A 25,428-nucleotide genomic window follows, 5' to 3' on the forward strand; every position below is an offset into this window, starting at 1 on the left:
AAAAAGCCAACATCTTGATCTACTAGTTCAGCTCGTTCTTATTCTTCTTCTTATTATTATTATTAGCGCCCCCCCATTTTCTATACGCTACTCCTCCTACAGTTTTAGGGGTACAAGCTCCAAACTTTCCACACCTATTCGCCTTATAGCAAAGTACGTTGCTTGTGCTTTAGTAAGTGATCCCACCCACTGCGCCCATGCGGCGGACCACCAAAGACGCCTTTTTTCGTATTGACTTTGACAGGGAAAATTTTCAAATCACTGCCGCTCATACAGTTTTGAAGCTACACTCCCCAAACTCGGACCGCATATTGTTGGTGCCACCCCGAATACAAATATGTATTTTGGGGGGGCACCCCAAAGTGGGCGGAGCTACCAACAGCCAATGAAATTTTAGCAATTTTCTAAACGCTACTCCTCCCAGAGTTTTAGGAGTACAATTATGAAACTTTGCACACTTGTTCGGCTCATACCCGAATAGGTTGCTTGTGCTCTGTTAAGCAATCCCACCCTCCGTGGCCCTGTGGCGGCCCCCCAAAGACCCCATTTTTTCCCATAGACTTTCATTGGAAAATTTGAAACTTTTGCCACTCGTACAGCATTAAAGTTACACAATCCAAACTTGGGTCACTTAGTCATGGGGTCAACCTGAAAAGTTCTGTCACATTTTGGGGACTCCAAAAAGTGGGCGGAGCAACAAACAGCCAATCAGATTTTCCCTATTGACTTCAATGAGAAAATGTCAAACACTGTCATTCCCACAGTGTTAAAGCCAGAGACCCAAAACTTGGCACCATGGGTCACTGGGGTTAAAATTTGGAAAAGTGAGCGGAGTCTACCGCAGCCAATCAAATATTAGCCATTTGTTTCAATGGGAAAAGTTAAAACTGACGCCGCTCTTAGATTGTTAATGGGAGGGTCCTCAAACTTGGCACAGTTGGTCACTGGAGGACCGGGATCAAAATTTGGAAAAGTGGGTGGAGCCAAAAACAACCAATCAGATTGCTTTGATGATTTAAATGGGAAAAATTAAAATTGCTGCCATTTGCACGTTATTGATGTCATGGACCTCGAATATCACAAATGTGCTCACTGGGTGTTGGCACTTCAAAGTTAGGAAACAACCAATCAAATGTCATTCATTGATTTTCAATCGAAAAACCTAAAATTGCTGCCATAATTTACATGTTAAATGTCATGATTCCGAAACCTTAAAGTGTTAGTCACTTGGTGACTTTGGTTCAGAATTAGGAAAAAAAAGGGGGCGGGGCAACAACAGCCAATCGGATTTCAACCATTGACCTTAATGAAAAACGCCAAATTGCTGCTATTATTACGGCGTCAATGCCAAGTGTCCCAAACTCAGCACAATTACTCACTGGGTGACTGTGGTCAAAATTTAGGAAAAGTGGGCGGAGCCAATAACAGCCAATCAGATTTTACCTATTGACTTCAATGTCAAAATTTCAAATACTGCCATTCTCACAGTTTTAAAGCCAGAGGCCCCAAACTTGGTACAGACCATGACTGGGTGACTGGGGTTAAAATTCAGAAAACTGGGTGGAGCTTAAAACAGCCAATCAAATGTTACCTATTGCTAATCAATGTCAATATATATGTTGCTGCCATTCTTTCACAGTTAATGGCAGGGACATCAAACTTGGCACAGTCGGTCACAGGGGGACTGGGATTCAAATTTTAAAAGTGGGTGGAGCCAAAAACAGCCAATCATGTTTTTTGATTGATTTTAATGGTAGAATTTGATCTGCTTCAATTTTCACCGTTTTAAACCAGATTTGACCAACTTTGTGTACTCTCTATGCACCAGGGGCAACTGGCCCCAACACCTCTTGCGTTTCAAAGCCAACATGTTGTGGTTTCTTCAGAAACGACACCATCTAGTTTACTTTTTGTTGTAGTTATTGTTGGTCATTTGTCTAAGCGATTAATCCTTTATGTTTTATTTTTATGTCTTGCTCTCATGGTGCACAAGGTATATTTTTGCGGGTACCTTATGTGCGAAAAGCTTCCTATTAGCAGTCTCAACTGCAAATATCTTTAAAAAAAAAACAACTAATAGAAAATTGCAAAAGTGCTCGGGGTAAGTTTAAATTAATCAGGCCAGGTTTATCAGATATAAACTGTATGGAGACCTTTATTCTTGTTATCTAGTAACAACCCTGGCCTTCATGTGCCTATAGGTGGCTTAATGTAGATTTAAGTCCATTTGCTCACCAGCGATGCTACCATAAAGAGAGAATGTAAAACCGTGTGCTTCATCCACACCATGAGCTGTAAAATTAAGTCTGATCTCCCACAAAGCACTGTGCTGGGTCACATGATAGAAATAAAGTAGCCAGATAAGTTCAAATGCAACAATGTAAATGGCCTTATGGAGGTGCTGAATAGATACCTGAAATGGTCTTGTGTAATTACAGCGAACAGCCAGCAGATTGAGTTCACCAAAATGGAGTAATAGAAATAGTAAATATGATGACAGCTTATGCTGGAGAGATGACACACACAATGAGCTATACCCTCATACTGTATTGTCTAAGGGAAACAATATGGCACCTCCTTCCCATATGTATAAATACAAATATACAGAGAAGGAATGTTCTGGGCACACAATAAGCTATACCCCCATACTGTACTGTCTAAGGGAAACAATATGGCACCTCCTTCCCATATGTATAAATACAAATATACAGAGAAGGAATGTTCTGGGCACACAATAAGCTATACCCTCATACTGTACTGTCTAAGGGAAACAATATGGCACCTCCTTCCCATATGTATAAATACAAATATACAGAGAAGGAATGTTCTGGGCACACAATAAGCTATACCCCCATACTGTACTGTCTAAGGGAAACAATATGGCACCTCCTTCCCATATGTATAAATACAAATATAGAGAGAAGGAATGTTCTGGGCTCAGAATAAGCTATACCCTCATACTGTACTGTCTAAGGGAAACAATATGGCACCTCCTTCCCATATGTATGAATCCAAATATACAGAGAAGGAATGTTCTGGGCACACAATAAGCTATACCCCATACTGTACTGTCTAAGAGAAACAATATGGCACCTCCTTCCCATATGTATGAATACAAATATACAGAGAAGGAATGTTCTGGGCACATAATAAGCTATACCCTCATACTGTACTTTAAGGGAAACATTATGGCAAATACAAATATTCAGAGAAGGAATGAAAGAAAGTCCTACAGGACTTCTCCACTTCCTAGTTTCCTACAGAATTTCTTATCTCCCTTCAAGATTCCTTTAAATATGCTCCCAAAAGTAATACTGCCCCCATCTTCCTACATACCTGTTCCTATCCTCAGTTTCTGTGTATGACCCCTCCACTCTATAGCTTTTCTACTGACCCCCTCAAGCTTCCCTTCATGGTTATTCCCCACACCTCCTCTTCTATGAGGCTTTCCCACAAGAATTCTGCTCTCCTTATTATCCCTTCTAAGACTTCTCCTCTCTGTGCCAAACCTTGTTTAATCCTGTGTATTCCATGGAAGGCTGGAAGGTGACTCTCAGTACTAAATATACATTTTGTAGCACTAATAACAGAAAACAATTCACCAGAAATGAATTTTAATACAAATTTATTTCTAAATTAATTTATGGTACAAAGATCAAATGCAATGTATAAGCCAAATATATAGGGCTTGTACTGTACAGCAATTTAAAAAAAAAAATATATTTATTTATTGTAGCTGTGCTTTGCTTTGTTTTCCAGCAGCTGTTGATGTCTTAGGGCCCAAGACTGGGTAGTAGTTTTGGCCCTGTGGCTGGAATGGGTACGATGAAGGCCATATTGTTGGACAGTCCTGATGACGGGTAGGTCTTAGCCAGTCTTTATCATGGAGTAATGTTACATTCACAACTTTCTCATTTTGGCCACTTTCCATGGTGGTATCATCATTAATGTAGGACTTGGTCGCTGGAAAGTCCAACTTTTTACTTTTTCTTTAGAATAATGCCTTCATCCATATATGTGTTACTCTGAGCAGAAGTAATAACAGAGAATCTCAGATAACGAAGTCAATGGCCAAGTTGGTTCTTGTGCATCCTTCAGTTTTTCATTAATTTTGGCCACTGTGTTGCTGGTTTCTTGGATCTCTAACTGGTATTCGGCCATTCTGTTCGCAATTTCTGCCATCTTTGCCTCAGCTGTTCTAATTTTTTCCTCCGTCTCTCTCATTTGGAGGTCAAGGAGCTTTATCCTCTTTTCCGTTTCAATCATCTTCTGATGTTGTGCCCATTGTCCCCAGCAAGATATTATAACCGCGAATACAAATAGAAATATGACTATATAGAAGAGTTTCTGGGCTGGATCTCGATAAGTAGAGTCTTCCGAATCAGTATTATTATTAAATTTTGTTTTGTGCTTCATTTTTCTCTCTGCATCATCAAAATAAAGATTATATTATTTCTCTAAACTTCATCTAATGAATACATTATATATATATATATATTATTATTATTATTATTACTACTAACATGTGTTTATAAAGCGCCAACATGATTATGGCAACCAGACAATATTTCATTACTACTGAAGGTGCCATTTTGACATCACATCCCATTCTTATAGTCTGTATTTTATCTTATATAGCAAAAATCTCTAATATTTATTTTTAGTCTGATGCTCGCTAAGTCGCTATCTATTCTGTTCTGTTCTCTTGATAATCTTTTTTACCTATCCCAACTAATACTAATCCCACCTAACACCATTAAATGCTTTATCAGGATTAAAATATGCTCTCTTTCAAAGCCTCTAGGTTCTCTAATGATATAAATGTATATTACATTCTAAAATGAAGCTATTAGCTCAAACACAAACACAGCCTTTCCATAAGTCTGAGCTTTCCAGAAAACAGGTTTCCAGATAATGGATCCCCAAGCTTTTCACAACTCTGATAAGATTTTGTTTTTATACTCAGTATAAACTGCAGGTACCATTATGACATCACATCAATATGGCACCCAGATACCATTTAATTAATATTAAATTGTCACATCACATCCCAAACCTTTATATAATTATATTTTGCATTTTATCTAATACTGTTAAACTTTCGAATCTTTCATTTTAGTCTTATGCTCGCTGTCCTTTCTGTTCTCTTGTTAATATCTTTTAACTATACAACTAATATGGATCCATCTAACTCTCTTAAATCAGAATCAAAATATACTCTCTCTCAATGCCTCCAGGTCTTTTAATGGTTAAAATCTACATTATATTCTAAAATAAAGCCTGTATCTCAAACACACACACACATATCCTAATATAATGATATATCTATCACTATTCTTGGTTTGTACTGTACCTATAAGAAAAAACTATCTAAGTTCTAACTTTAATATCCCTATACAATTAATGTTATTCTCTTAAGACTGCAATAAATATACTGTATATATATAATTGACAATAAAAACTAATTAACGTAATTTACTTTAAATGTCTTTAAAATTGAATGTCGAGAATTTGTAGAAATAAAGTTTCTTTCAGATAAATGGTAGGGAGTTGCTTACACTTCGAAAGCTTTTCACAACTCTGATTTGATTGTGTCTGTTACACGGAGTATAAACTGATACATACATTATGACATCACATCGCTATGGCAACCTGATTATGTTTACATTACACTCATTATGACATCACATTACATCACAATGGCAACCTTTTTGCCAGTTTACTGGATATTGTTATTTAATTTTTGTTGTAGTTATAGTTGGTTATTTGCCTAAGCGATTAATCCTTTATGTTGTATATTTATGTCTTGCTCTCATGGTGCACAAGGTATAATTTTGCGGGTACCTTATGTGCCATGAGCCTTAGACGTCTGCTCTGTAGTCTCCGTATTGTCTATTTTACATAACCCAGCAAATCTTTCTGTTCTATCATTACCATCACATACTTTTTGGAGATTTATTGATTCTCTTAGTTGAGCGAAAAGCTTGCTGTTAGCAGTCTCAACAGCAAATATCTTTAAAAAAAAACAACTAATAATAGAAAATTGCAAAAGTGCTCGGAGTAAGTTAAAATTAATCAGGCCAGGTTTATCAGATATAAACTGTATGGAGACCTTTATTCTTGTTATCTAGTAACAACCCTGGCCTTCATGTGCCTATAGGTGGCTTAATGCAGACTTAAGTCCATTTGCTCACCAGCGATGCTACCATAAAGAGAGAATGTAAAACCGTGTGCTTCATCCACACCATGAGCTGTAAAATGAAGTCTGATCTCCCACAAAGCACTGTGCTGGGTCACATGATAGAACTAAGGTAGTTAGATAAGTTGCAATAATGTAAATGTCCTTATGGAGGTGCTGAATAGATACCTAAAATGGCCTTGTGTAATTACAGCAAACAGCCAGCAGATTGAGTTCACCAAAATGGAGTAATAGAAATAGTAAATATGATGACAGCTTATGCTGGAGACATGACACACACAATAAGCTATACCCTCATACTGTACTGTCTAAGGGAAACAATATGGCACCTCCTTCCCATATGTATAAATACAAATATACAGAGAAGGAATGTTCTGGGCACACAATAACTATACCCCCATACTGTACTGTCTAAGGGAAACAATATGGCACCTCCTTCCCATATGTATAAATACAAATATACAGGGAAGGAATGTTCTGGGCACACAATAAGCTATACCCTCATACTGTACTGTCTAAGGGAAACAATATGGCACCTCCTCCCATATGTATAAATACAAATGTACAGAGAAGGAATGTTCTGGGCACACAATAAGCTATACCCTGATGGCAAATACAAATATTCAGAGAAGAAATTAAAGAAAAGTCCTACAAGACTTCTCCACTTCCTAGTTTCCTACAGACTTTCTGATCCCCCTTCAAGACTTTAAATATGCTCCCAAATTTAATACTGCCCCCATCTTCCTACGTACCTGTTCCTATCCTCAGTTTCTGTATATAACCCCTCCACTCTGTAGCTTTTTCTACTGACCCCCTCAAGCTTCCCTTCATGGTTATTCCCCACACCTCCTCTTCTATGAGGCTTCCCCACAAGAATTCTGCTCTCCTTATTATCCCTTCTAAGACTTCTCCTCTCTGTGCCAAACCTTGTTTAATCCTGTGTATTCCATGGAAGGCTGGCAGGTGACCCACAGTACTAAATATACATTTTGTAGCACTAATAACAGAAAACAATTCACCAGAAATGAATTTTAATACAAATTTATTTCAAATTAATTTATGGTACAAAGATCAAATGCAATGGATAAGCCAAATCTATAGGGCTTGTACTGTACAGTGAGCAATGTTAAAAAAAAATATTTATTTATTGTAGCTGTGCTTTGCTTTGTTTTCCAGCAGCTGTTGATGTCTTAGGGCCCAAGACTGGGTAGTAGTTTTGGCCCTGTGGCTGGAATGGGTACGATGAAGGCCATATTTTTGGACAGTCCTGATGACGGGTAGGTCTTAGCCAGTCTTTATCATGGAGTAATGTTACATTCACAACTTTCTCATTTTGGCCACTTTCCATGGTGGTATCATCATTAATGTAGGACTTGGTCGCTGGAAAGTCCAACTTTTTACTTTTTCTTTAGAATAATGCCTTCATCCATATATGTGTTACTCTGAGCAGAAGTAATAACAGAGAATCTCAGATAACGAAGTCAATGGCCAAGTTGGTTCTTGTGCATCCTTCAGTTTTTCATTAATTTTGGCCACTGTGTTGCTGGTTTCTTGGATTTTCAACTGGTATTCAGCCATTCTGTTCGCAATTTCTGCCATCTTTGCCTCAGCTGTTCTAATTTTTTCCTCCGTCTCTCTCCTTTGGAGGTCAAGGAGCTTTATCCTCTTTTCCGTTTCAATCATCTTCTGATGTTGTGCCCATTGTCCCCAGCAAGATATTATAACCACGAATACAAATAGAAATATGACTATATAGAAGAGTTTCTGGGCTGGATCTCGATAAGTAGAGTCTTCCGAATCAGTATTATTATTAAATTTTGTTTTGTTCTTCATTTTTCTCTCTGCATCATCAAAATAAAGATTATATTATTTCTCTAAACTTCATCTAATGAATACATTATATATATATATATATATATTATTATTACTACTAACATGTGTTTATAAAGCGCCAACATGACTATGGCAACCAGACAATATTTCATTACTACTGAAGGTGCCATTGTGACATCACATCCCATTCTTATAGTCTGTATTTTATCTTATATAGCAAAACTCTCTAATATTTCTTTTTAGTCTGATGCTCGCTAATAGTCGCTATCTATTCTGTTCTGTTCTCTTGATAATCTTTTTTAACTATCCCAACTAATACTAATCCACCTAACACCATTAAATGCTTTATCAGGATTAAAATATGCTCTCTTTCAAAGCCTCTAGGTTCTCTAATGATATAAATGTATATTACATTCTAAAATGAAGCTATTAGCTCAAACACAAACACAGCCTTTCCATAATTCTGAGCTTTCCAGAAAACAGGTTTCCAGATAATGGATCCCCAAGCTTTTCCCAACTCTGATCAGATTTTGTTTTTATACTCTGTATAAACTGCAGGTACCATTATGACATCACATCAATATGGCACCCAGATACCATTTAATTAATATTAAATTGTCACATCACATCCCAAACCTTTATATAATTATTGATTTAATATTTTGCATTTTATCTAATACTGTTAAACTTTCGAATCTTTCATTTTAGTCTTATGCTCGCTGTCCTTTCTGTTCTCTTGTTAATATCTTTTAACTATACAACTAATATGGATCCATCTAACTCTCTTAAATCAGAATCAAAATATACTCTCTCTCAATGCCTCCAGGTCTTTTAATGGTTAAAATCTACATTTTATTCTAAAATGAAGCCTGTATCTCAAACACACACATATCCTAATATAATGATATATCTATCACTATTCTTGGTTTGTACTGTACCTATAAGAACAAACTATCTAAATTCTAACTTTAATATCCCTATACAATTAATGTTATTCTCTTAAGACTGCAATAAATATACTGTATATATATAATTGACAATATAAAGTAATTAACGTAATTTACCTTAAATGTCTTTAAAATTGAATGTCGAGAATTTGTAGAAATAAAGTTTCTTTCAGATAAATGGTAGGGAGTTGCTTACACTTCGAAAGCTTTTCACAACTCTGATCTGATTGTGTCCGTTACACGGAGTATAAACTGATACATACATTATGACATCACATCGCTATGGCAACCTGATTATGTTTACATTACACTCATTATGACATCACATCACAATGGCAACCTTTTTGCCAGTTTACTGGATATTGTTATTATGTTGGCTTTGAAGAAGCCAATATCTTGATCTACTAGTTCAGCTCGTTCTTATTATTCTACTTCTCCTTCTTCTTCTTATTATTAGCGCCCCCCCATTTTCTATACGCTACTCCTCCTACAGTTTAAGGGGTACAAGCGCCAAACTTTCCACACCTATTCGCCTTATAGCAAAGTAAGTTGCTTGTGCTTTAGTAAGCGATCCCACCCACTGCGCCCGTGCGGCGGACCACCGAAGACGCCGTTTTCCGTATTGACTTTGACAGGGAAAATTTTCAAATCGCTGCCGCTCGTACAGTTTTGAATCGACACTCCCCAAACTCGGACCACATATTGTTGGTGCCACCCCGAATAAAAATATGTATTTTGGGGGGGCACCCCAAAGTGGGCGGAGCTACCAACAGCCAATGAAATTTTAGCAATTTTCTAAACGCTACTCCTCCCAGAGTTTTAGGAGTACAATTATGAAACTTTGCACACTTGTTCGGCTCATACCCGAATAGGTTGCTTGTGCTGTGTTAAGCAATCCCACCCTCCGTGGCCCTGTGGCGGCCCCCCAAAGACCCCATTTTTTCCCATAGACTTTCATTGGAAAATTTGAAACTTTTGCCACTCGTCCAGCATTCAAGTTACACTCACCAAACTTGGGTCACTTAGTCATGGGGTCAACCTGAAAAGTTCTGTCACATTTTGGGGACTCCAAAAAGTGGGCGGAGCAACAAACAGCCAATCAGATTTTCCCTATTAACTTCAATGAGAAAATGTCAAACACTGTCATTCCCACAGTGTTAAAGCCAGAGACCCAAAACTTGGCACCATGGGTCACTGGGGTTAAAATTTTGAAAAGTGGGCGGAGTCTACCACAGCCAATCAAATATTAGCCATTTGTTTCAATAGGAAAAGTTAAAACTGTCGCTCTTAGATTGTTCATGGGAGGGTCCTCAAACTTGGCACAGTTGGTCACTGGAGGACCGGGATCAAAATCTGGAAAAGTGGGTGTAGTCAAAAACAACCAATCAGATTTCTTCGATGATTTAAATGGGAAAAAGGGGAAATTAAAATTGCTGCCATTTGCACGTTATTGATGTCATGGACCTCGAATATCACAAATTTGGTCACTGTGTGTTTGCACTTCAGTTAAGTTAGGAAAAGTGGGTGGAGCCACAACAACCAATCAAATGTCCAATATTGATTTTCAATAGAAAAACATAAAATTGCTGCCATTTTTACATGTTAAATGTCATGATTCCGAAACCTTAAAGTGTTACTCACTTGGTGACTCTGGTTCAGAATTAGGAAAAAAAGGGGGCGGGGCAACAACAGCCAATCGGATTTCAGCCATTGACCTTAATGAAAAACGCCAAATTGCTGCTATTATTATGGCGTCAATGCCAAGTGTCCCAAACTCAGCACAATTACTCACTGGGTGACTGTGGTCAAAATTTAGGAAAAGTGGGCAGAGCCAATAACAGCCAATCAGATTTTACCTATTGACTTCAATGTCAAAGTTTCAAATACTGCCATTCTCACAGTTTTAAAGCCAGAGGCCCCAAACTTGGTACAGACCATGACTGGGTGACTGGGGTTAAAATTCAGAAAACTGGGTGGAGCTTAAAACAGCCAATCAAATGTTACCTATTGCTAATCAATGTCAATATATAAGTTGCTGCCATTCTTTCACAGTTAATGGCAGGGACATCAAACTTGGCACAGTTGGTCACAGGGGGACTGGGATTCAAATTTTAAAAGTGGGTGGAGCCAAAAACAGCCAATCAGGTTTTTTGATTGATTTTAATGGTACAATTTGATCTGCTTCAATTTCCACAGTTTTAAACCAGATTCTACCAACTTTGTGTACTCTCTATGCACCAGGGGCGACTGGCCCCAACACCTCTTGCGTTTCAAAGCCAACATCTTGTGGTTTCTTCAGAAACGACACCATCTAGTTATAATTACTATTTTGCACTATAGTAAAAAACATAATATGATTAAAGGGGATCATGGGGACCAACTAACAGCATGGTGACTCATTTTGGGTACTAAACCTTAGATGAAAAAATCCTTGGGGTAGATGCAAGAGACTGGTGTTTGTAGCTGAATAACAGTACTGACATTTCCTATCACTGGCTTTCATATTCACATGCCTCCAGGGTCAATAACCTCTATTTAGATGTTCATTGTACTGCTATGAAAGCAAATATTATTCTCCATTCATACAGGGTGTTTGAGCTCTTCCTTTATTTAGTATTACAGTACACAAAGTCATGGATTACCTGTGGCTCATATCTATAGATTTGTCCAGTAATGTTTTTAGCTTTATTTGGTGTCACATAACACATTGAAAAATGTGATTCATGAAACATAATACAACCTTTACTGTAAAATACAGGTATGGGATCCATTATCAGGCAAATCCAAATCTGCAATAGACTCCCTTTAATCCAAATAATTCTAATTTTTTGAAAATGATTTCCTTTATCTCTTTAACAATAAAACAGTATTTTGTAGCTGATCCAAACTTATATTTTTAGTAGACAAAATATGGAAATTCAAATTTACGGAACGACCCCTTATCCAGAAATCCCCAGGTCCAGAGCATCCTGGATAACAGGTCTCATACCTGTATTACTAAGGTGGCACTACACACCACACCAAAGTTATGGTGAACTGCCTCAGACTTGTGTTGACACTGCAAGGAAATGGTGGTCTCATTATTCCATATTTTCTGGGAGTGCCCTAAAATTCAACCCTTTTGGGTGACAGAAGCCTCTTAAATACTTAATATCTCTATACCTCACAGCCCAGTTTACCTCTTACTTTTCCACTTGAATAAACCACTTTCCACTTTTTTCTTCCACTGAGCTGCACTTACTGAATGCTGCCAATCAATTAATTCCTTTACATTGGAAATCACGCCCCCGCCAATAAAGGAATGAATAGCTATGATTAAGTGTTTGGAACACGAAACGCGTCAGGCTGTTTGACACAATAAATTCTTCACTTGAACATTTGCCTGGTGGAAGTCTTGCCTTTTTGAGTGCCTGCTCCATTGTTCGTCGGTTTGTCCGCCCCCTTGTGCTGAGGGCTCAGGGCGGTGCACCTGGGCCACTTCCTTGATGTTGTGAGTGACTATTATACATACAAGAGACCCGAAAATCATAGAAGCTTCTTCCTTATCCCCTCAACCCCACACCATTTCAATGGTCCCTTCCTCCCCCTACTAAGAGCAAAGTGTGCTTGATACATGCAGAACTCTGATTACCTTGAAATTCCATCTAAAATTGTTTTGACGGCTTTTTATGTGCTACATAATGATTGTGTATCAGACATTCTCCTACTCAGTATTACTGTTCAATGTCTAACATGTAAAACTCAATAAAAGTTTACAATTAGGCCCATAAATCTTTGGACAGAGACAACTTTTTTCTAATTTTGTTCTGTACATTACCACAATGAATTTTAAATGAAACAACTCAGATGCAGTTGAACTGCAGACTTTCAGCTTTAATTCACTGGGTTGAACAAAAAGATTGCACAAAAATGTGAGGAAATAAAGCCTTTTTTTAACACAATCATGTCATTTCATGGGCTCGAAATGAATTGGACAATTGACTCAAAGGCTATTTCATGGGCAGGTGTGGGCAATTCCTTCATTATGTCTATCAATGAAGCAGATAAAAGCCCTGGAGTTGATTTGAGGGGGGGGTGCTTGTTTGTGGTCAAAAGAGCTCTCCATGCAGGTGAAACAAGCCATCCTTAAGCTGCAAAAACAGAAAAAAACCTCAGAGAAATTGCTACAATATTAGGAGTGACAAAATCTACAGTTTGGTACATCCTAAGAAAGAAAGAAAGCACCGGTGAACTCAGCAATGCAAAAAGACCTGGACGTTCATGGAAGTCCACAGTTAAACAGTTGAATTAAAGCTGAAAGTCTGCAGTTCAACTGCATCTGAGTTGTTTCATTTAAAATTTATTGTGGTAATGTACAGAACCAAAATTAGAAAAAAAAGTTGTTTATCCAAATATATATATATATCTACACACACACACACACACACACAAGCATTACTTTCACCAGTGCTGCCAATAATTTCATAAATAATATTTTTCCCTACCTTTATGGTTTTTGCTTTCATGCCGACTTTTCCTTTGAAAGTTTCCTCTGTTTGCGTGTGCTCTGTAATAATACACTTCTGTGTGGTCACAATCTTTTCTTTCACAATACACAGTACATCATTTCTATTCTCCTGCAGCTGTTGTATAAGAGGATGATGCAAACGAATCTGCCTTTAAATTGAGAGAACAAATGGCACAGTTGGTAAGAGTAGGTAAGTGCTGGGTAGGAGATGAACAGCATACATAAATATATATATATTTCAGAATCAAACACAGCTGGTGAGGAGACTACTAAAATTGCACAGTGTACAATGCAGTCTTCTGACTAATACAAATACTGTATACTCTGCCTTTCAAGTGCCCATCTAAATTGTAGGTTATTATGTGGTGCAAAACTGTATAGGGCAGGGCCACAACTGGTGTTTTTTGTGGGGTCTGCCTGTCAGACTACGCAGGAAGTTGTTGGTGCAAAAAATGTATATTTTTGTTTCCATGCAGAAATTTGCTCAGTTTGAGCACTGATAGGCAAATACTATGTATTCACCAAGAAGAAAATACCAAGTAATTTGTTATTACGAATTTCTACAAAAACCCTGCTACTCCCTCCCAGTTGTTCCCCTCCCTGCTGCCTCCTTTCCCAGGCTGTCTACGGGAGCTGGCAGTACTCAGCATACTACACTATAGGACAGGAATCAATCAGCAGTGAGGCTGACCTGATAGGGAACTGAAGAATGTCTTTGCTTGTGTAACTGCAGGGCTGTGATTGGCTATCCAAAGCATTATGGATAACTGGCCCCATACCTGTACACGTTCACCCCCAGGTCTGGACTGAGATTCAAAATAGGCCCTGGCATTTCAGCTACACACAGGCCCAAGCAGCACCTCAACAGCCCAATAAATACTGACTGTCTATGGCAATTTACAGCAGCCCCTCTGGCATTTGCCAGAACCCACAGATTGCCAGTCCGGGCCTGTTCACCCCTCATTTGAAACATATACAGGGACTGCAGCAGATCTACTGGGAGCTCCAATTAAGGGACAATTTTTAAAGTTAGAGATACATTTTAGCCTAGAGTTAAACCGGTACCAAGTATTATTTACTATTGCCTACAAAATGAGGAGGATTTTACTTATCCTGTACATCTCCTTTAAAGCCAGCATGCTCAATGTTGCAAGATTATACATTTACCATGTAGTTAGCACACAATAATAAAGACATTTTTACCCAGTACTGTATGTAGCACACCCTTTAGTGCACTTTAGCTGTGTGAATTATAGTGTGTGACCAGGACTATTTCTGAATGTAGTGTGCCTCTGATCCACTTGTACCTGGGCAACTCCCAGTACCTTTTAGACTTCTTTTTGCATCAAGGATTCAATTACAGAGAAGTTTCTTTGCAGAAATAACTGGTTTATTAACAGCAGAACAGTTCATTCAATAACTGAAATAAGCAGTCACTCCTTTAAAGGCACATTAGAATACAGTAGTGACAGATCCCTCCGAGAGGTAAAACAGGCAAAGTGTAAGTTACCACACTCCTGAGGCAACTCCTCCCTGAGAGTAGAGCACTGTGCTTTGAGATCTTCAGCCTGGCGTCTTGTGTCTTGGCACCCTAACTGAGTGCCAAGACACAAGACTTTTCATGTATTTACATACAATAAGAGATGCCAAATGGACCCATTCTTCTGCTAAACAACTCCAGCCCCATTTCTTTATTTTTTTGTTTAATTAAAGTATAATGCTAAGCACCTTTCCGATAAACTATTATAAATGCTTAATAAACTATTATTAAGCATTTCCAATGGTTCATGTAGTAAAAATAACTGAGGCATTTGAAGGACCCCCGGCGTAAGGGAACAAGTGACCGTGACTATTTTGCTACTAGAGGGAGTGAGTTTTATTTATAACTGGATACTCACCTTATGCCAGCACATTATGCAGCAGGCAACTCCCTCCTATCAGTAAAAAAAAGGGAAACAACTAATAAGGCTCACGCAAATACACTACAGTTCCTGAATCCACTTTGCTAAATGTGGCCCCACTAGAAACAAATGATTAACCACACAGTTACAATAAAACAAATTAACTTTATATAACTGTAACGCTTTCTTGGGCTATTCAGCACATAGATAGTTAAATATGTCCAGCTAGCGTATGAGCATGGGTTACACTGTGAATCTACACTCAAGGCAGAGCCTTCGCTAAATGGAAGCTTCCCCTTGTTGATATGGTAAAACTACAACCCACAAGCTAATTAGTGTAAAAATAGATGAATTGGACGCCAGGAGGTTCTTGAATAGTAAAGCAGGTGAACGGATTTATTATGCACAAATGCAGCTGACCTCAGGTTTACTCACAGCATGTACAGGATACAGCAGATGGAATCACTTAGGACATAGTAAGGAATACAGTCAGACAGAAGCGACTCCTTGAGATATCAGCAGATAGGTGTACATCAATTCCCAGTTAACTGACGTTGTCAGTGAGGGGATCTGGATCGATCAGGTAGGGTACAGGAAGTCTTTGCTAACCTAAATGCCTATCAACTGAGTTCCCTGCTCTAAAGGCAAACAGGCCTTGTGGGAAAGCTACTTCCTTCTACAAATCCTTGTTGGAGCGACAACTGCTCATATTTGCTACACCTCTCTGTCTTACTCTCCTAGAGAGTCTATTACAGGAGTTTACTATGCTAGCTGTTCCTCGTTCACGGGGTTACCTGGTCCCCGATTTAAGCACCAAAGGTGTCAGGTCCCTTTGGGGTAAATGACTTACTGGGGCCTATGGTGATCCCAGGCTCAATGGAGATCACCTAGCAGCAGCACCAGGAGCCAAAGAGGAAGAGGCCACTCCCTGCACAACACTATATAGCAGTGTGGCAGGGGAGTGTCATTACACTATTTGTCCAGTAGGTGAGGTGGTTACACTTAAACTGTTGCAAGGGCTTTGCCCAATAACAAAGGATAAGAGAAACTACAAGGAAAGGTAGGGGATTAACTCTATAGGAATAGGATATCCTATAGGTCCATACATAACTATAAAAGTGCAGAGTAAATTACAATCAGATCTCAATACCCTCTATCCTGGGGAACCCTTGTCCAACCCTGGCACAGTACCTACCAGGCTCAGTCCCACATTCCACTCTGGGTGGACAAAGAAAGTCACAGTCCCTTTTCACCCTCCAGCTCTAAACTTTCCCCAGGTAGCACTACCTGCCAAATACCTCTCCAGGTGGACAGAGGTAGTTGCTCCCACATAGCAGACACATGAAAAACACCAATTTCTCAACAAGCCTTTCACTAACCTCCCTCAGGCAGAACACTCACCAGGGACTCACAGAGATGGGTCAGGCATCCACAGCGACTCAATCCTCCAGTAAAGCACACAAGGTTGCTTTAATATTCAGGGTACAGTTCCAACACTATCCACAGTGCAAGCACAACAAAACCCCTTACTCCTCATGACACTGCCCCCAGTACTATCAGCAATGCGTGCACATCAATTATCTCTGTTGAATCCAAGCTCAAGTCCCTCCTGGTCGAGCTTTCAGGCCTGGGGTTCCTGTACCCCAAGCCTTTCAGGGGTCCCTCATATCTTTAGGCCCCTACATCTTGACTTGCAGTGCCTAAACTCCCAACCAGGAAATAGACTGAACTGAGCACATGGCAGCTCGCTATATGAAGATGTTACACAACAGTGACACCTTCTGGCCAAATCCCAAATCTGTCAAGGCACACTGCATTAGGGACAAGGGATTTACTCCCCCTCCCTTATCCAATTTAGGTCCAGCACTTAGCTGGCAAGGCAGGGGTACTTAACCCTATGGGACCCTACATAAAGACTGCACGGGGGATTCCACACAGCGCAGCCTTCAGTCTAAACTCTGCCTCCTGCTCTTCCATTGCCATTGTGTGTGGGAGGAGGAGTCCTGTCAAGACAAGATACTGCAAGCGACAGTCCATCCGAGCTGTAACTGTAGGAACTACCGCCAAGCTCAACAAAAAGAATTTAGTTGTCTATTCTTCCCAAGTGCGCACCTGCTCCCCAATCCTGCGATCAGTGTATCAGCATTGGCACTCTGTGGGGTACAGCAACATACTTTACTGTCACCTCTGCTTCTTTTCTCTCCCCTTTTATTTCGGCCTTTCTGAGTTAAAAAATCTCTCGTTGGCTGGTAGCCACATGGAGCTAGCTTTTCCTTGCAAGCTTTACAGCTTTAGCTGTAGATTAAAAGTAATAAAAAACAAGCTGTACTACAGATTTGATTTTACAGAAGCGAGTTGGTGCTGAGCAGATTCATCATAGTGCGGCCAACTGAATTGTAACTCTAACATGGTGCCCAAATGCCCTTTCCAACTACTGATGGGAGAACTCCAGTCCCACTGCACTCCTCTTTCCACATGGACCCTCCAGTTCCACAGCACTCCTCTTTCCACATGGACCCTCCCTAAGTGAAGGATGGGTGTGTTGTGAAACTACACCTCCCTTTGCTGTAAAGAGATTTATATAACATCAGCTGTTTTGAACATATAACAAAATATGTATGCAATACAGCAGGGTTATGCTAACAGATATATAAGAGACATATATTGAGAATACAATCAGAGTTTAACCACTGCACCAGTGTAGAGTTGCCTGGTTTACCAGCCAGTAGTCAGGACTAAAGCCTTATTCACGAGGTCCCTGCTCCCCGACTTTCACTAACAGGAGCTGTCCCTTTATGGCAGCACAGCTTTATTGGGCCTTGTTGATCCCAGGCTCAGTGCAGCTTCCACCCAATCCAACAGATGCAGGCTAAAAAAAAAGATCCACCCCAAGCAAACACTATATTTAAGTGGTCATAAGCCTATGGGCCAGTAATAGAGATATGTAGGTGAATAAATGGATACATGAGCTTTTGTCTTGTAATTGGAGAAATAAGGAAGTGAAGGGAATTAAAGTCAGAGGGGCATACTAAACTTATGGGTCCATACAATGCCTTTCTATTAGGTATGCACCAAATCCAGGATTCTGCAAGGATTCTGCCTTTTTCAGCAGGATTTGGATTCAGCCAACCCCTTGTGCCTGCCCGAACCACATTGGCGTTTCTGCCATGAGACAAGGTGAGTACCTTGCCTCAGACGACAGCTCCCCGGAAGTTTCCAGGGACGGCAAAAAGCCACTACTGTTAACTTTAAGAGCCCACTTTCCGGTTATTAAACCGGAAATTCGGCTTTTCTATCGCAGAGAGCGATATTTCACACTCTGTGCTAGCAATGCGCCCCTCACTGGACCGCCCGTTGGAGATCTTAAGGTAAGCCTGGGGCGGTATTGCCTGAAAGGTGCCTGCCGAACCGAATCCTAATTTGCATATGTAAATTGGGGATGGGAAAGGAAATCACGTGACTTTTCGTCACAAGGAAGTAAAAACTTTTTTGCCACTTTTTCTTTTCCCGCCCGACTTTATAAATGCAAAGCTGGGGAGCAGGTGTCCTATGAATGAGGCTTCAGTCAGTGGCAAGCTTTCTTGCATATGCAAAATATGATTTGGTTCGGTATGCGGATGCGGTTGAATCCCAAACAGTGGATTAGGTTCATCCATACTTTCTTTCATTCGTTCTTACAACATACACACACACACAGCTAGTCCTATAATCATAAACCTTTTTAATAGGGGCCCTGCTGCCCAACTTTCTCTACATGGACTGTCCCTCTAGAGCAAATCTCTTTATTGGGTCTTGTTAGCACCAGGCTCCCCAGAAAAATCCACCTAGAGGCCAAAAGAGGAAGAAACGCCCCTTTCTAGTCTCTCTATAAAAGTGTGACAGGAAGTGGTAGCTAAATTATTGGCCAATACAAAGACATCTCACTTAGGAAACCTAGAGACAAAGGCTTCTGCCCATCAACTAGAGCAGTGATTCCCAACCAGTAGCTCAGGGTCGGACTGGGGGGTCCGGGGCCCACCGGGACTGGTGTCCAGGGCCACCCTCTGGCCCCCGCTACCTACTTGTTAGGCGAACCCTTGCTCGGCGCCCAGGCGGCGCATCGCGCATGCGCAAACGGCGCGCATGCGCAAACGGAAACGGCGCGCATGCGCAAACGGCGCTGCTATGCGCCAACATTTTTTTTATTATTTTTTAAAAAACTGTTTGGGAGAGGGGGACTGGCCCGGCGGGGCCCACTAGGGTCGGGGCCCACCGGGTATTTTGCCGGTATCCCGCCGGGCCAGTCCGACACTGCAGTAGCTTGTGAGCAACATGTTGCTCTCCAACCAATTGGATGTTGCTCTCAGTGGCCTCAAAGCAGGTGCAAAGTCTTGGAGGCAAGTTTTGGTTGTATAGAAACCAGGTGTACTGCCAAACAAAGCCTCAATGTAGGTTGACAATCCACATAGGGGCTACCAAATGGACAATAACAGCACTTATTTGGCACCCCAAGAACATTTTTCATGCTTGTGTTGCTCCCCAACTCCCTTTTCTTCTGAATGTTGCTCATGGGTTCAAAAGGTTTGCTATCCCTGAATAAGAGGATTTCTATCCATAGGGACTGTTAACCCTGTGAGTCCCTAAATAATATCAGTACACACAAAGTTGAGGAAAATGATTGATATTCCTGATCAGTGGAATCCCCTTAGCATACTGTGCTGCTGCCACATTTGTGTTTTCTATCAGAGCTGCCTGACTAGGCATGTGTTAACTGACATGGACAGAAACGGGTGGCAGAAGTATTAGTCCCTAGGGGCCTGTGGGTTCCATTCATTTTTCCTGTTAAAAATTGGGGGGGAAATGGATTGAAAGTACCCCCAGGGACTCATTCAGCACTGGGTATAAGACCTTCATCTCAACAAGTCATGGTCATAATGGTCTTGGAGGAGGCATCACCAACACATTTTTTTGACTAGCAGGGGTGCCCTGGGATTACAGCAGAACCTCCAGTTTTGCCCCTGATAGAGTAAAGCCTGAGAGTTAAAAAAAAAAGTCACATTTTATTTATACAAGTTAAAATTCATTAGTCCCCACAGAAAAGCCTACTTCATTTAATTCCTCAAACAATATAGTTGCTGGGGGTTCTTTGTAGAAGGAAGGGGCTAGGGTAAGACTAGCAGCAGGCCAGTCTTGCTTTGGCCAATGTCAGTGTCAGACTCCACAAACTTTCAAGCAATTTAGGTATTTTACACCATTTGGAATAGCATACAAGTTTTGTTTTTGTAGTATATGTATGGCTGTGCCCCCTGGTAAACCTTGTACTGCATTTACAAAATAAATCAAAATTATGAATCAGTCAGCTCTCTGCACTAACCTTTAAGTGTTACTTTTTAATGCACTATTGTTCTCACACACTGCATATTTAGGGCAATGCCCTTTCTCACTTTCTGCGTATGATTTATATGTCTGAACGTGGTAAGACCAATTTAACAAAACTTCTCAGGCATTTTATATACAAAACTTCAGCCCCACTCCAATAATGAACCACCATTCAAAGATGGCTATACATGCAGAGTTCAGCATTCTACAGAGTACCACTAAATGCAACAAAACATGGGTTTTTAAAGGTGATGAGTTTGAACCTGATATTATACCCTTACACCATTGATATATGGCGTAAAGGCCATAGTATTACCATTTTCAGCCTGTTCTTTTTCAGTTCCCTGTCACCCATCCATCAACTTCTATATTCTCATGTGCATTGTCACTTTCACTGTTTCTATATTTTATTTTTTTTCTCCCTTCTCCTACCTTAAAGGAGAACTCAACCCCCCACTAATTAAAACTCTTACCCAGGCCAGTACCCTACATAGTCCCCGATCCCCGCATAGGTTATAACACATTTAAGTGCCCCTTATCCTTTACTCGCCTAGCAGTGCAGAGGAAGCATAGCGAAGCTCGTCGGCGCCATCTTCTGGCACTTTTTTCCCCTGCCACCCATCCCCTCCCATGTTTGCCTTGATCTGTCTCAAACTTGCAGAGAAGAGATAGGGTAGGACTACAAGGACGTTTTCGGCGTGATCTGACATGCTGCGACAAAACGCCTGCGTCAAATCGCACGCAATGGAAATAAGGTAAGTGAATGCATTGTCGGATGCTGCATGCTACAGTCGTGTCGCGTCTGATTAACACTGCGACTTCATCCGACATTTCCATTATTTACCTCATTCCCGTCACATGCGATTTAACACCAGCAGTTTGTCACAGCGTGTCCGAGTGCGCCAAAAACGTCCGTGTAGTCCTACCCATAAGCGACAATAGCCAGGACTTGGGATGGGATGAGCAGATCTGACAGAGACGTCAGAAGTTTAAGAATTTAATCAGCTCAATATGCTCAGTAATCCCCAAAATGCCTCAGCAGTCATGTGAGCGGCTTTTCAGTTTAGTCGAGTGATGAAACATTGTTGAGATTACACAGCAAGACCAGCTGATATAGACTAACCTCGATCACTCTAGATAGCTCAGCACCTGATTTCCCTGCCCAAGTAATAATACAATTGCCTTTATACAGCCTGTGAAACTCCCGGCTGCCTTTGGGGATGGGTACATTTTCCCATATAATACACAAGTTCCAGTGAGTCATGTGACGTGTTATAACTGATAACAAAACTAACTACTGTTAGCATACCTCCCAACATTTTGGAAATAAAAAGAGGGACAAAAAAATTTGCGCGCGTAATGCGGGTATAAATTTTTTCACAGCGTCCAGTTTTGCGGTCACACCCCCTAATTACCATGTTCATTTTGCACAATTTGGCAGGTTATGAAAGTTTCAACATATTTCTGTTTTTTTTTTTCAGTTACTACAGTTTTGCTGTGAGTTTAACTTTTCCCAAGAGACCTGTTATCTTATATTGTTACATTTTCTTATCTAGAAATTGTTACAAAAGTATCTTATCTTCTGCTGTGGCTGTTCTGGGCTTTCTGCCAAAAGCCAATTAAGTTAGAAACATTGCTTCTTTTTCTGCCGGTTCAGTGCACAGAAAAACGGGACTTTCCAGTATAAATGAGGGACTGCAGGTTGAGCCTCTAAAAACGGGACAGTTGGGAGGTATGCCAGTGTTAGTACAGGTTACTATTATTTCTATTGTATTCACTACAAATATATATATATATTTATATATATATATATATATGTTGTAGCTCCCACTCTTCCCAGCTATAGTCAGGTGATCCCACTGGTGTCTAATAAAAGGGCAGCCAAGTTTGGGAGTTTTACTTTGAAAGCAGCTAGTAAGTTGCAGGTAAAACTTAGTCCCTTTGTAAAATGTATAATGAAGCAATTGAATTCTTAATGAATCAGATGAAAATTAAGCGTAGGACTGGCCAGATATGGGATGACTTTGACGTAGTTGGCCAGCTTAAATATATTGCAATATATGGACAAACAATCCCTGTGTTGTTTAAAGGGTAAGGCATTTTTTAGTAGCAGTATGCACAAAATGTCGCTGTCTTAAATATATTGATAATGGGTTGAGTGCAGAGGACTCTTGTAGTTGACTATATGTATTTTGTGGTCACACCCTCATTGCACCCCCGCCTAATGGTTTTAAAAAATAGTGGTGAGCACAACTTTCCCTTGTTTGTTATAGTTATACAGGAGCAGTGACCAGCTCCATGTTGTAGCTCCCACTCTTCCCAGCTATAGTCAGGTGATCCCACTGGTGTCTAATTAAAGGGCAGCCAAGTTTGGGAGTTTTACTTTGAAAGCAGCTAGTAAGTTGCAGGTAAAACCTAGTCCCTTTGTAAAATGTATAATGAAGCAATTGAATTCTTAATGAATCAGATGAAAATTAAGCGTAGGACTGGCCAGATATGGGATGACTTTGACGTAGTTGGCCAGCTTAAATATATTGCAATATATGGACAAACAATCCCTGTGTTGTTTAAAGGGTAAGGCATTTTTTAGTAGCAGTATGCACAAAATGTCGCTGTCTTAAATATATTGATAATGGGTTGAGTGCAGAGGACTCTTGTAGTTGACTATATATATAGAGAGAGAGAGAGAGACAGAGAGAGAGACAGACAGAGATACAGTGATTGATTTATTTTTGCCTGTTATTTCTGACCATACATTATTAAGCTGTGTTTAAGCAATCATTTTTCACCCGTGTCCCGCTGGCCCTGTCAGACCCTGTTGTGCCCCATAGAGCAGGATATCCAAAGTGTGCTTTAATGCAGGGCACATTGAACATGCATTTCAAGGACAAGGATACTGTGATGTGTGTGATCAGGCTGAAGTAACCAGTGCAGGGAAACAGGAAGCAGGAAGTAATTGTGTGTGAGGCAGTTGAGGAGCAGAGGGAGATTTGAAAGGGTCATGAGGAGAGGCAGAGCTGTTAAAAACAAATAAATATGAATTAACCTGCCATGCTGTGACTCCTGTAATATTTTGGAAAACCCACAATACACACATTTTCTTCTCTACTGTTTCACTCACATTTCAGGGAAATTACCTGTTGCAACTCAGTCACTTTGTTAATTTTACATTTTTTAAAGAACCACTGGTGTTTATAAGAGGTATAGTGCATAGGGAATTTGGATAACCATGGTGCTTAATGGAGAACCATGAATAAAATCATTCGTATCCACCAGCTCAACACTCTGCTCAATGGAAAGTACATAGTCAGTCCTATGGAACACAATAGGCAAGTGATACACATACACTGGTTGTTGAAAGGGTTAAATAGGCTACACATATACTGTTATTGCTGCTTTATATTACTCATCTTTCTATTCAGGTTCTCTACTATTCATATTCCAGTTTTTTGTTCAAACCAATGCATGGTTGCTAGGGTAATTTAGACCCTAGCAACAAGATTGCTGAAATTGCAACCTGGAGAGCTGCTGAACAAAATGCTAAATAACTCAAAAACCACAAATAATAAAAAATTAAACCCAATTGTCTCAGAATATCACTCTCTACATCATACTAAAAGTTGTTTCAAAAGTGAAAAACCCCTTTAACTGACAGCCCTTTGATTCACTAAGTATTCCCATAAAGAGAATCAGACACTGCCTGAAACAGTAATATAAGAGAAAACACACAGAACATTTTCTGGTACACGGTTCATTGTAGACATGTACATGCCGGCTAGTACAGCAAATGAATAGTTACATTAGAGAGATGTCCAGGCCTCCAAATTAAGAGATATATTTTGTTTCTGCCTACAAGTCATCAATTTGGGGGGGTCAACCTATTCAGTACAACTAGAAATGCACCAATTCCAGGTTTGGAATTCAGCCAAGACTCTTTCAGCAGGATTAGGATTGGGCCAAATCCAAGTGCCTGGCCGAACCAAATCCAAAAAAAAATCACATGGCTTTTTGTCACACAAACAAGAAAGTAAAACATTTTTTTTGCAGCGAGCTGCGTGCCAAAACACATACAAGAAATTCAAAAAAATTCACAAAAATGTCAAAACGTTCTATTTACCCCCTCACTTCCCTGATTTACATATGCAAATTAGGCTTCGGATTCAGTTCTCGGCCGAATCTTTCACAGAGGATCCAGGATTCGACCGAATCCTAAAATAGTAGAACTGTGAATAATTTGTTTCTGTCAGGGATTCTGACTGACCCAGACAGTGAAAACCATATGAGAAATTTGCTTTGGCTACAGACAGGAAGCAGTTGCAGCTAAAAGCTTGAGTTTTGTCATGTAAATTTTAATTTATATTTTTCACTTTTAACAGGCATGTTTTTTATTTTCCATATTTATTTGTATCTATTTAAAACAGTCTGGTTATTGTTTTTTTATATACAGGTATGGGACCTATTATCCAGAATGCTCGGGACTTGGGGCTTTCCGGATAACGGATCTTTCTGTAATTTGGATCTTCATACATTAAGTCTACTAGAAAATCATGTAAACATTAAATAAACCCAATAGGCTGGCTTTGCTTCAAATAAGGATTAATTATATCTTAGTTGGGATCAAGTACAAGCTACTGTTTTATTATTACAGAGAAAAAGGAAATCATTTTTAAAAATTTGGATTAT

At 39.9% G+C, this 25,428-nt stretch overlaps 1 long non-coding RNA gene across 2 annotated transcripts in view; it reads right to left on the bottom strand.

Moving 5' to 3' along the window:
• Positions 1-7,267: 7,267 nt before the first annotated feature.
• Positions 7,268-25,428, bottom strand: part of LOC121394571 — a 32,698-nt gene continuing 14,537 nt past the window's right edge. The window contains exons 1-3 of one of the 2 annotated variants that reach the window (XR_005961785.1): positions 16,789-17,545; positions 13,464-13,635; positions 7,268-8,040 (exon numbers count right to left, since the gene is read on the bottom strand). This is a non-coding gene — a long non-coding RNA (uncharacterized LOC121394571). Of the gene's footprint in view, positions 8,041-13,463; positions 13,636-16,788; positions 17,546-25,428 lie in introns of those variants that run through there. The other variant, XR_005961784.1, reaches the window with a different exon arrangement.

This window comes from Xenopus laevis, chromosome 6L, assembly GCF_017654675.1.
Source record: "Xenopus laevis strain J_2021 chromosome 6L, Xenopus_laevis_v10.1, whole genome shotgun sequence".
Taxonomy (NCBI): Eukaryota; Metazoa; Chordata; class Amphibia; order Anura; family Pipidae; genus Xenopus; species Xenopus laevis.